Source organism: Arachis stenosperma, chromosome 2 (genome assembly GCF_014773155.1).
Source record: "Arachis stenosperma cultivar V10309 chromosome 2, arast.V10309.gnm1.PFL2, whole genome shotgun sequence".
In the NCBI taxonomy this organism is placed as follows: Eukaryota; Viridiplantae; Streptophyta; class Magnoliopsida; order Fabales; family Fabaceae; genus Arachis; species Arachis stenosperma.
Window position 1 is genome coordinate 62,627,081 of NC_080378.1, and position 12,271 is coordinate 62,639,351.

At 39.3% G+C, this 12,271-nt stretch overlaps 2 long non-coding RNA genes across 3 annotated transcripts; both read right to left on the reverse strand.

Annotated features, from left to right (window-relative positions):
- Nucleotides 1–5,737: 5,737 nt before the first annotated feature.
- Nucleotides 5,738–8,748, reverse strand: LOC130960633 (uncharacterized). 2 transcript variants are annotated; one of them, XR_009079180.1, is made up of 6 exons: nt 8,641–8,735; nt 8,453–8,550; nt 8,239–8,322; nt 7,861–8,034; nt 7,129–7,194; nt 5,738–6,603 (listed from the first exon to the last, which is right to left on the reverse strand). It is a non-coding gene; the product is annotated as an uncharacterized LOC130960633 (long non-coding RNA). The 2 variants fall into 2 exon arrangements; XR_009079181.1 differs by having other exon boundaries at nt 5,738–7,194; nt 8,641–8,748.
- Nucleotides 8,749–8,862: 114 nt separating this feature from the next.
- Nucleotides 8,863–9,863, reverse strand: LOC130960634 (uncharacterized). The gene is made up of 3 exons (XR_009079182.1): nt 9,411–9,863; nt 9,224–9,308; nt 8,863–8,969 (listed from the first exon to the last, which is right to left on the reverse strand). It is a non-coding gene; the product is annotated as an uncharacterized LOC130960634 (long non-coding RNA).
- Nucleotides 9,864–12,271: the final 2,408 nt, after the last annotated feature.

Sequence of the window (12,271 nt, forward strand, 5' to 3'; positions counted from 1 at the left end):
TAATGATTCCATACAACAACAAAGAATACTACATTGATGTGATCACAATTTCGTCCACCAAAGGCGCACTTGAGAAGGTTAAGCCTCATGTGAGTGTCGTCAAAGGGATGCGAACACAGTCTCTAGGTCACTGATAAGGTCTTCGGCCTGGGTGGTCTTCACCAGAATGTCGTCCACATACAATTCTACCATTTTGCCGATAAGATTGCTAAAAATCTTATTCATTAGCCTTTGATATGTAGCTCTTGCATTTTTTAGTCCAAACGGTATCACTTTATAGCAGTACGTACCTCCTGGTGTTATGAACGCCGTTTTTTCCTCGTTTGGCCGGTGCATCGGTATTTGGTTGTAGCCAGAGTATGCATCCATGAAACTCAGAAATCGATACCCTACAGCCGCGTCCACTAGAGCATCAATATTAGGGAGGGGGAAGGAGTCCTTGGGGCATTCCTTGTTGAGGTCAGAGTAGTCTTCACACATCCTCCACTTTCCATTGGCCTTCTTAACCAGGACTTCGTTTGACAGCCAGGTCGAGTAGTCCAGTTCTCGGAAGAACCCCGCTTCTAGCAAGCTGGCCGTTTGCTTGGCCACCTTGTCAGCTCTCTCTTGGGAAATCTTTCTTCTTCTTTGTGCTATGGGCTTGGCCTCTGCCTTCACAGCCAGGTGGTGTGACATGAACTGGGGGGTCAATCCCCAGCATGTCGGCTGGTGTCCAGGCGAACAGATCGGCGTTTGCTCAAATCATCTCCACCAACGGCTCTTTCAAGTTGTGGAGGAGGTTTCTGTTCACAAAGGTGAACTTGTCTTCCGAGTCGCCGACCCTAAACTTCTCGAGGTCTCCTTCAGGCTCCGATCTCGACTTGTCATCGATCCTAGCATCCAGATCAGCTAGGAAAACCCCGGATGCCTCTTTTGACTTCTTTCTTAGGGAGAGGCTGGCATTGTCAGACGCGACCGCCGTTTCTAGATCTCCCTTGATGGATCCTACTGACCCATCGTCAGCCATAAACTTCATCATCAGTAGCTTGGTGCAGATTATCGCTCTAAACTCGTTAATTGTTTTCCTTCCCAGGATAAGGTTGTAGGCCGTGGAGTCCCTTAGAACAACGAACTCTGCCATTAACGACCTCTTTCCTTGACCTCCTCCTATGGAGACCGGGAGGGAAACTATTCCATCAGGCTTGATAAAGTTATCCCCCAAGCTGACGACACCGTGCTGATGAGTTTTTAGGTCGGTTTCTCGAAGGCCCAGAGCGTCAAACACATTTCGTAACATGATGTTTGAGTCGGCTCCAGTGTCAACGGGAATTCGCCTAACCAAACCAGTTCCCACTCTTGCTGTGATTACCATAGGAGGGTTCTCTGGAATGTCGTGGAACCATTGGTCATCCGGTCTGAATGATATTGTCGGGACTCTCCTGGAGGGAGGCGAAGGAGTAGATAATGACATGACCAATATTTTGGCGCCTTTCTTGTATGCTGATGAGCGGATAATTTATACGCTTTTTGGCATTGTTTTTAGGTAGTTTTTAGTAAGTTCAAGCTACTTTTAGGGATGTTTTCATTAGTTTTTATGTTAAATTTACATTTCTAGACTTTACTATGAGTTTGTGTGTTTTTCTGTGATTTCAGGTAATTTCTGGCTGAAATTGAGGGACTTGAGCAAAACTCTGAAAAAGGCTGACAAAAGGACTGCTGATGCTGTTGGAATCTGACCTCCCTGCACTCGAAATGGATTTTCTGGAGCTACAGAACTCCAATTAGCGTGCTCTCAACGGCGTTGGAAAGTAGACATCCAGATCTTTCCAGCCATATATAATAGTCCATACTTTATTCGGAAATTGATGACGTAACTTGGCGTTGAACGCCAAGTACATGCTGCTGTCTGGAGTTAAACGCCAGAAAAACGTCATGATCCGGAGTTGAACGCCCAAAACACGTCATAACTTGGAGTTCAACTCCAAGAAAAGCCTCAGCTCATGGATAGATCAAGCTCAGCCCAAGCATACACCAAGTGGGCCCCGGAAGTGGATTTATGCATCAATTACTTACTCATGTAAACCCTAGGAGCTAGTTTATTATAAATAGAACTTTTTACTATCATATTATCATCCTGGATTGTATTTTGAATCCTGTGATCACGTTTTGGGGGCTGGCCATTCGGCCATGCCTGAACCTTTTACTTATGTACTTTCAACGGTGGAGTTTCTGCACACCATAGATTAAGGGTGTGGAGCTCTGCTGTACCTCAAGTTTCAATACAATTACTATTACTTTTTATTCAATTCTCTCTTATTCTTATTCCAAGATATACGTTGCACAACACTTTGATGAATGTGATGATCCGTGACACTCATCATCATTCTCACTTATGAACGCGTGTGATTGACAACCACTTCCGTTCTACCTTAGGCCGGGCGCATATCTCTTAGATTCCCCAACAGAATCTTCGTGGTATAAGCTAGATAGATGGCGGCATTCATGAGGATCCGAAAAGTCTAACCTTGTCTGTGGTATTCCGAGTAGGATCCTGGGAATCCGGAAAGTCTAACCTTGTCTGTGGTATTCCGAGTAGGATTTCGGTATTGAATGACTGTGACGAGCTTCAAACTCCTGAAGGCTGGGCGTTAGTGACAGACGCAAAAGAATCAATGGATTCTATTCCAACCTGATTGAGAAGCGACAGATGATTAGCCGTGCTGTGACAGAGCATTTGGACCATTTTCACTGAGAGGATGGGATGTAGCTATCAACCAAGGGTGATGCCTCCAGACGATTAGCCGTGCAGTGACAGCGCATAGGACCATTTTTCCGAGAGGATTAAAAGTAGCCATTGATGATAGTGATGCCCTACATACAGCTTGCCATGGAAAGGAGTAAGAAGGATTGGATGAAAGCAATGAGAAAGTAGAGATTCAAGAGGAGCACAAGCATCTCCATGCGCCTATCTGAAATTCCCACTATTAATTTACATAAGTATTTCTATCCCTTTTTATTAATTATATTTGATTTTCTAAATTCCATAATTTTAATCTGCCTAACTGAGATTTACAAGGTGACCATAGCTTGCTTCTTACTAACAATCTCTGTGGGATCGACCCTTACTCGCGTAAGGTTTATTACTTGGACGACCCAGTACACTTGCTGGTTAGTAGAACGGAGTTGTGAATTCAACTGGTGCCATAATAATGATTTCATACAAATACAAAGAATATGGATCACAATTTCGTCCACCAAGTTTTGGCGCCGTTGCCGGGGATTGTTCGAGTATGGACAATTGACGGTTCATCTTGTTGCTCAGATTAGGTAATTTTCTTTTCAAAAATCTTTTTCAAAATTTTTCTTTTTATTTTTTGTTTTTCCAAACATTATTTTCGAAAAAAAATTAATAAAAATCCAAACAAATTAGAAAATCATAAAAATCAAAAATATTTTGTGTTTCTTGTTTAAGTCTTGAGTCAATTTTTAAGTTTGGTGTCAATTGCATGCTTTAAAAATTTTTTCTTGCATTTTTCGAAAATTCATGCATTCATAGTGTTCTTCATGATCTTCAAGATGTTCTTGGTAAGTCTTCTTGTTTGATCTTGATGTTTTCTTGTTTTGTGTCTTTTCTTGTTTTTCATGTGCATCTTTGCATTCATATTTTCCAAGCATTAAAAATTTCTAAGTTTGGTGTCTTGCATGTTTTCTTTGCATCAAAATTTTTCAAAATTATATTCTTGATGTTCATCATGATCTTCAAAGTGTTCTTGGTGTTCATCTTGACATTCATAGCATTCTTGCATGCATTCATTGTTTTGATCTAAAAATTTCATGCATTGAGTAATTTTGTTATTTTTCTCTCTCATAATTAAAAATTCAAAAATAAAAAAAATATCTTTTCCTTATTTCCCTACAAATTTTCGAAATTTTGGGTTGACTTGGTCAAAAATTTTTAAAATTAGTTGTTCTTACAAGTCAAAGTCAAAATTTCAATTTTAAAAATCTTATCTTTTCAAAATCTTTTTCAAAAAATCCTATCTTTTTCATTTTTTTTTATTTATTTTCAAAAATTTTAAAAATTATTTTTCAAAATCTTTTTCTTATCTTTTATACCATATTTTCGAAAATATACTAACAATTAATGTGATTAATTCAAAAATTTGAAATTTGTTACTTTCTTGATAAGAAAGGTTCAATCTTTAAATTCTAGAATCTTATCTTGTAGTTTCTTGTTAGTTAAGTCATTTTAAAAATTAAATCTTTTTCAAAATATCTTTTTATTAAAATTTTTATCTTATATTTTTATCTTATCCTTTTCAAAATTTTATATTTTTCAAAATTTGATTTCAAAATATCTTATCTAACTTCTTTTCTTCTTATCTTTTTAAAATTTAATTTCAATATCTTTTTCAATCAACTAACTAACTTTTTGTTTGTCTCTTATCTTTTTCAAAACCACCTAACTACTTTTCCCTCTCTAATTTTCGAAAATACCTCTCCCTTTTTTCAAAAAAAAAATTTCTTTTTAATTAATTAATTGTTTTAATTTTAATTCTAGCCTATCTTTTAATTTTCAAAATTACTAACCCCTTTTTCAAAATTATTTTCGAATTCTCTTCCTTTTCTCTTCTTCTTCTATTTAATTATTTAATTACTAACACTTCTCTTCACCTCTCTTCATCTAAAAATCCGAATTCTTCTTCATTCTTCTATCCCCTTTCTTTTTCTACTAACATAAAGGAATCTCTATACTGTGACATAGAGGATTCTTCTTTCTTTTCTTGTTCTCTTCTCTTTCATATGAGCAGGAACAAGGAAAAATGCACTCTTGTTGAAATTGATCCTGAACCTGAAAGGACTCTGAAGAGGAAATTAAGAGAAGCTAAATTAAATTATTCTAAAGGTAACCTTTCAGAAACATTGGAACGAGAGAAGGAGATGGCAGCCGAAAATAATAATAATTCAAGGAGAATGCTTGGTGACTTCACAAAGCCAACGTCCAAGTTTGATGGAAGAAGCATCTCCATTCCTGTCATTGGAGCCAACAACTTTGAGCTTAAGCCTCAACTAGTTGCTTTAATGCAACAAAACTGCAAGTTTTATGGACTTCCATCTGAAGATCCTTATCAGTTTTTAACTGAATTCTTGCAGATCTGTGAGACTGTAAAGACGAATGGAGTTGATCCTGAAGTCTACAGACTCATGCTTTTCCCTTTTGCTGTAAGAGACAGAGCTAGAATATGGTTGGATTCACAACCCAAAGATAGCCTGGACTCCTGGGATAAGCTGGTCACTGCCTTCTTGGATAAATTCTTTCCTCCTCAAAAGCTGAGCAAGCTAAGAGTGGATGTTCAAACCTTCAAACAAAAAGATGGTGAATCCCTCTATGAAGCTTGGGAAAGATACAAGCAGCTGACCAAAGATGTCCATCTGACATGTTTTCAGAATGGACCATATTGGATATATTCTATTATGGTCTCTCTGAATTTTCGAAAATGTCATTGGACCATTCTGCAGGTGGATCTATTCACCTAAAGAAAACGCCTGAAGAGGCTCAAGAACTCATTGATATGGTTGCAAATAACCAATTCATGTACACCTCTGAAAGGAATTTCGTGAATAATGGGATACCTCAGAAGAAAGGAGTTCTTGAAATTGATGCTCTGAATGCCATATTGGCTCAGAACAAAGTGTTGACTCAACAGGTCAACATGATCTCTCAAAATCTGAATGGATGGCAACATGCATCCAACAGTACTAGAGAGGCAGCTTCTGAAGAAGCTTATGATCCTGAGAACCCTACCATGGCAGAGGTTAATTACATGGGTGAACCTTATGGAAACACCACTACAAGAAAACACGTCTATTGCCACGCTTTTAAAGCGTGGCGAAAAGCTGAAAAAAGTGTGGCGATAACTTTTCGCCACGCTTTTTGAGCTACCGCCACGCTTTTGAAAGGGTGACCTATCAAAGGGTGGCGGTTGCTCTATCACCACGCTTTTGGTGACCTATCGCCACGCTTTTTCTTTTGCCACGCTTTTTACAACTGGCCACCCATTAAAGCGTGGCCATATGCGAGAGATACGGCCACGCTTTAGAAGCGTGGCCATAGGGAAAGATACGGCCAGGCCTTAGAAGCGTGACGATAGAGAGAGATAGGCCACGCTTTGGAAGCGTGGCGATAGCAAAGATATACAGCCACGCTTTAAAAGCGTGGCAAAAGCCTTGTTAAATTAAAAAAAAATAATATTTATTTTCCTTACTTGATCTTCATTACTACACAATATAAATTTTCAATCCTTTTTTATTACCAAACCTACAAATATAGTATGCAATTTTTATTACAAGACAAATCAAACAATAGTTAGTGACATATATAATTTACTATAATTGTTTTATACATTAAAAAACTAATACTCAAATACAAAATAAATCTCGAGTTCAAATTCCAAAACTAAAAACCGAAGAAGAATACAAAAACAATACAAGTTAGAACTGCTCATAGTATATCAAATTACACTAATAGAGATGATCATCAACCTAAATACTTGGTAAAAGATCAGAATCAACCTAAAACTGCTCCACTTTGTGCACGTTCAAGTAATCCATTCTAATACTAGCCTGCAGCAAAATATCAAAAACAAATTGAACCAACAAAAACGATATATAATGATTTATAATGCTGTATCTCTAACTCATAATGATCAAGTGTCATTATCTTTTTAATATAATCTTCAAACTTCAGAAATAAACATGATTGGTTGAGATATTGATGGTGCAATGTGCTCAGATTAAGTGTATTATGAACCTATGTGCTCCATAAGAGTTGCAACCCCATCGCAAAACTGTAGCAGTTCCATCTCTTTCTATTAGAAATTTAGAACTAGCTAGCTCGATTTCTTTGTATCATAATGAATAATGAATATCAATTATCTTTTCTTTTTGTATGTGAAGTAATGAATATGATGCACATCAAAGATAGTTATAAATAACTAAGATATTAATAGAAACACAAAATCGAGACTATGTTATAAATAACTCCTAAATCAAACAAATACGCAGATACAAGATCCTCACAAAGTCAAAATAGTGTATCTAATAGTACTATAGTAGAGAAGTAAAGAAGACTTAGATAACTAGCTCAACTTGTTTGGAGGCCCCAAAATCTGCAAGTTTAATGCAACCTTTATTATCTACAAGAATATTGGCCCCCTGAAATTGATTACAATTGAACATTAGTAACTCAAAAAAGGGGAACTGACATGCTAATCAATGATACTACAAGAAAAATCACATTTTTTATTATTATTATTATTATTATTATTATTATTATTATTATCATCAAACTTTGGTGTCAGGATTCAGAACGTTCAAGACACAACTCAAAATAAGAAAGAATCATCAACAGAAGCAATTGTTTATTAAACAGCAGCAGTAAATAGCATGTTTCCGAGGTTCAAGCAAGCAGCAAACAGAATTCATATGACTTAACCAGTTCCACAAACTGAAATCATTGCAGTTCATATAATATCGACCAAGCAACAAGCAAAGCAGCACTCAGCAACAACAAACCAAGAAAAATTAATGAAACAGTAACACTTTCACAGCATCTATTTTGGACAATGAAAAAAAAATACAATAAACAGCAATCACAAGTCCAGAATTCAACACCAAAACAGCACAATAAACAAGTTCATCCAGGGCAACATTCAGAGGAAAGATAAATTCATTCCGAATAGCAGCAGTAAACAAAACAAAACCTACATCCACTAACCAGTCCAGATTCTCTAACCACCTAATTCAACTAAACTAAATTAGTTGAACTATACAAGCTAAACAGAATGAGTTAAACCAGATTAAATGAGATGAAAGGGGAACCTGGGAAGCAGGGAATTGGAACAGGGGAAAGAAAGGGAAAGATTGATGATGATGAGTGAATGGCCGGAGCAACACGGTGGCGGCCTAGTGGTGGCGCTGGGGTAGCGACAGTGGCAGAGGGTGGGTGCACAGTAAAACAGGGTCTAGTAGTGGCTCTGGGCTCGCGGAGAAACACTGGACATCGGGCAACCATCATTGTAAAGATTAAAATGCAAATCAGAAGACATCAAACAAAAATATCCCTGAGTTCACGTCAGTAATAGTTAGTCTTCCAAACTGACGACATTTCTTGGATTCAATATTTACAAATTGCCTAAAGATCAAACCCATAAAAGAATTGCTGCATTTAAAGAGAGGAAATTACAATATTGGACCTACCCAAAAGCTTCAACCTATTTGAATTCTTTTGGAATGTATCTTCTAGCTTTCTCTGCCTTCACAAGATGGAGTTAATATAAGGCACTGATAAACAAAGAAACAGAACAGTTAATTAAAGAAACAATTCCCATTTCCCACAAATTAAAGTTGAACATACATAAACAACACTTAGAGAAAGATTCATTGTTACAATTTTGCAGACTTAATGAATTACCTTCCTCTAAATACCCATGTGATGTCTTGTAAAGCCACCAAAGTTGTTTCCAACATGTCAAGGCCAGCTTGGTTTGCAAAGATAAACACTGGCACCGACTACGATCCAGACAGAGAATCATATATATCTTAAATTAAAGGCTTTCATGGAAATGATGAACTCTACTATGAACAAAACATCTGCCATACCTTCAAAGAACAGCACAAAATGGCATCCTGATGATGCCACAAATGTTTAAGCACTGACTCACCAATGAGAGAATCAAATCTCAGCAACTCTGCCCCCAAATAATAACTGTTATTAGAAGAAAAAAGAACACAAAAGTGAAGTGCATCATTAGATACTTTTCAAGAATGAATATTCAACAATAAAGCTTGAACACAATACAACAGATGCAGACTTGCCTATAACTGCAGCAGATCCAGTTGGCTAGTGTAAGAGACTCTGGAGAACTGGGAGAGAGTTTTTAGCCAACTGCCGGGTTTATACCAGATGGAGAAATCGCCATGGCAACCCTCTGCACAGAAGGAAGAAAAAGGAAGGCAATTGAAGAACAGAATGAAAGAATGGTAGCGTCTCTTGTTTGTTTCTAGATTATATGGTTCAGTAAAAAATTATAACCAACTCACATCATCCATATAAGAAGGCAGAACCTAAGGTATAAAATATAAGCATTTCATTTCCTAGTTGTCCTAAATGTTTGAATCTATCTATTCTGCCATTCCAGAAGTCATCTTGTAGAAAAAGCAACAAAAATAAGGGAATCCATACCTGATATTCAAGTAATGGTTTGACACACTTTGGTTTGCAAGAGTCTTCGAGGTATCTCTTTTGATCAACGGGTTCGTCGTCAGCCCTAAGTGCAGGTCAATAAAAAAGAAAACAACAAATTAACATAGGATCAGATCCATGGGAAAAATCAAGTACAAAGAGAACAGATCTGACTGAGGAGACTTACATTGCAGTTAGCGTTGGGAGCAGAGAGAGAGACGACACTGACGATGCAGAGGAGATCGGCGAGGAGGGCGACCCTAGTGACGAGGGGGAGACGAGGCAGAGGGGAGGCTAATGGCGCAGCGAGGACGGTGCTGGTGACGGCGGGGATTTGAGCTCTTCCATGGTTGAGAGATGGGAGTTGAGAGTGACAGCGTAAGATCGAGTTGAGAGTGAGAGAGTAGTCCCGAAGCTTTCTTTGGGCTTATTAGGGTTTGGTGAAGAGATCATACCTTTGGAATCGGAGGGCTTGGAGGAGAAGAGAGCGTCGCGGATACCTTGCCGTCGCCCATGTTTGGTGGAGCTTGAAGGTGAACAGAGAGATGAAAAGTATGAAGAAGAAGATGAAGATTAAGAAGATGAAGAAGATGAAGAGTATGAAGAGTATGAACAGTGACGAGGGCGAAGGGCGAAGGAGCTCTTCCAGGCAAGTGTGGTTTCGAAGGGAAAAGAAGATTAGGGTTAGTTTCTAACGGGTTGCGGGCCGGGTTGCGGGTCGGGTTGGTGTCCATGGGTTGGGGACCCTCTTGCCACGCTTTTACAACGTAACTGTTTCTCTCTACGGCCACGCTTTCGAAGCGTGGCAGAAAAAACCTTTTGGCCACGCTTTTAAAGCGTGCCAAAAGAGGACCAGAATATAGCCACGTTTTCCAAGCGTGGCCTTAATGAAACCCTTTCACCACGCTTTTAAAACGTCCTTGTTGCTCTCTATGGCCACGCTTTTGAAGCGTGGCAGTTTTAAAACGTGGCCGTTTCTCTAATCAATTGCCACCCTTATAAAAGCGTGGCCGTTGATCCTTTTCGGCACGCTTTTGAAGCGTGGCAAAAAAAAAGGTGGCCAAATCTCTAATCTATCACCACCCTCATAAAAGCGTGGCCATTGACCACTTTTGGCCACGCTTTTAAAGCGTGGCAAGAAAAAAGCGTGGCCATAGGCATTTTTTCTTGTAGTGCACCTATAACTCATCATGGAGAAATCATCCAAATTTCTCATGGAAGGATCAACAAAAGCCTCAACAAGGCTTTAACAATGGTGGACGCAATAGGCTGAACAATAGCAAGCCATATCCATCATCTTCTCAGCAACAGACAGAGAATTCTGAACAAAACACTTCTAATTTAGCCAATCTAGTCTCTGATCTGTCAAAGGCCACTTTCAGTTTCATGAGTGAAACAAGATCCTCCATCAGAAATCTAGAGGCACAAGTGGGCCAGCTGAGTAAGAAAGTCATTGAAACTCCTCCCAGTATTCTCCCAAGCAATACAGAAGAGAATCCAAAAGGAGAGTGCAAGGCCATTGATATAATCAATATGGCCGAATGCACAAGGGGGGAGGAGGACGAAAATCCTAGTGAGGAAGACCTCCTCGGACGTCCCTCAAGCAAGAAGGAGTTTCCTATTAAGGATCCAAAGGAATCTGAGGCTCATACAGAGACCATAGAGATTCCATTAAATCTCCTTCTGCCATTCATGAGCTCTGAAGACTATTCTTCCTCTGAAGAGGATGAAGATGTCACTGGAGAGCAAGTTGCTCAATATTTAGGAGCTATCATGAAGTTGAATGCCAAGTTGTTTGGTAATGAGACTTGGGAAAGTGAACCTCCCTTGCTCATTAGTGAACTGGAAACCTGGATTCAGCAAATTCTACCTCAAAAGAAACAAGATCCTGGCAAGTTCTTAATACCTTGTACCATAGGCACCATGATCTTTGAAAAAGCTCTGTGTGATCTAGGGTCAGGGATAAATCTTATGCCACTCTCTGTAATGGAGAAGCTGAGGATCATTGAGGTACAACCTGCCTTGTTCTCATTACAATTGGCAGACAAGTCATTGAGACAAGCTTATGGAATAGTAGAGGACGTGTTAGTAAAGGTTGAAGGCCTTTACATCCCTGCTGATTTCATAATCTTAGACACTAGGAAGGAAGAGGATGATTGCATCATCCTTGGAAGACCTTTCCTAGCCACAGCAGGAGCTGTGATAGATGTCAACAGAGGTGAATTAGTCCTTCAATTGAATGGGGACTACCTTGTGTTTAAGGCACATGGCCATCCCTCTGTGACAAAAGAGAGTAAGCATGAAGAGCTTCTCTCAGTTCAGAGTCAAGAAGAGCCCACACAGTCAAACTCTAAGTTTGGTGTTGTGAGGCCACAACCAAACTCTAAGTTTGGTGTTAAGACCCCATATCCAAACTCTAAGTTTGGTGTTGGGACTACACAACATTGACCTGATCACCTTGTGGCTCCATGAGAGCCACTGTCAAGCTATTGACATTAAAGAAGCGCTTGTTGGGAGGCAACCCAATTTTATTTATCTAATTTTTATTTTATTGTTATTTTGTGTTTTATTAGGTACATGATCATGAGGAGTCACGAAAAAATCATAAAAATTAAAAACAGAATCAAAAACAGCAGAAGAAAAAATTCACACCCTGGAGGACGCACAGGCTGGCGTTCAACGCCAGTAAGATGCATCTGGCTGGCGTTCAATGCCAGAACAGAGCATCATTCTGGCGCTGAACGCCAGAAACAAGCAACATTCTGGCGTTGAACGCCAGGAATGTGCCCAGAGAGGAAAAACTGGCGCTGAACGCCAGTAACAAGCATGAAACTGGCGTTCAACGCCAGAAACATGCTTTACATGGGCGTTGAACGCCCAGAATGTGCACCAATGGGCGTTTAAACGCCAGAATGGTGTGCAAAGGCATTTTACATGCCTATTTGGTGCAGGGATGGAATTCCTTGACACCTCAGGATCTGTGGACCCCACAGGATCACCTCAGGATCTGTGAACCTCACAGGATCCCCACCTACCTCGCCCTCTCTC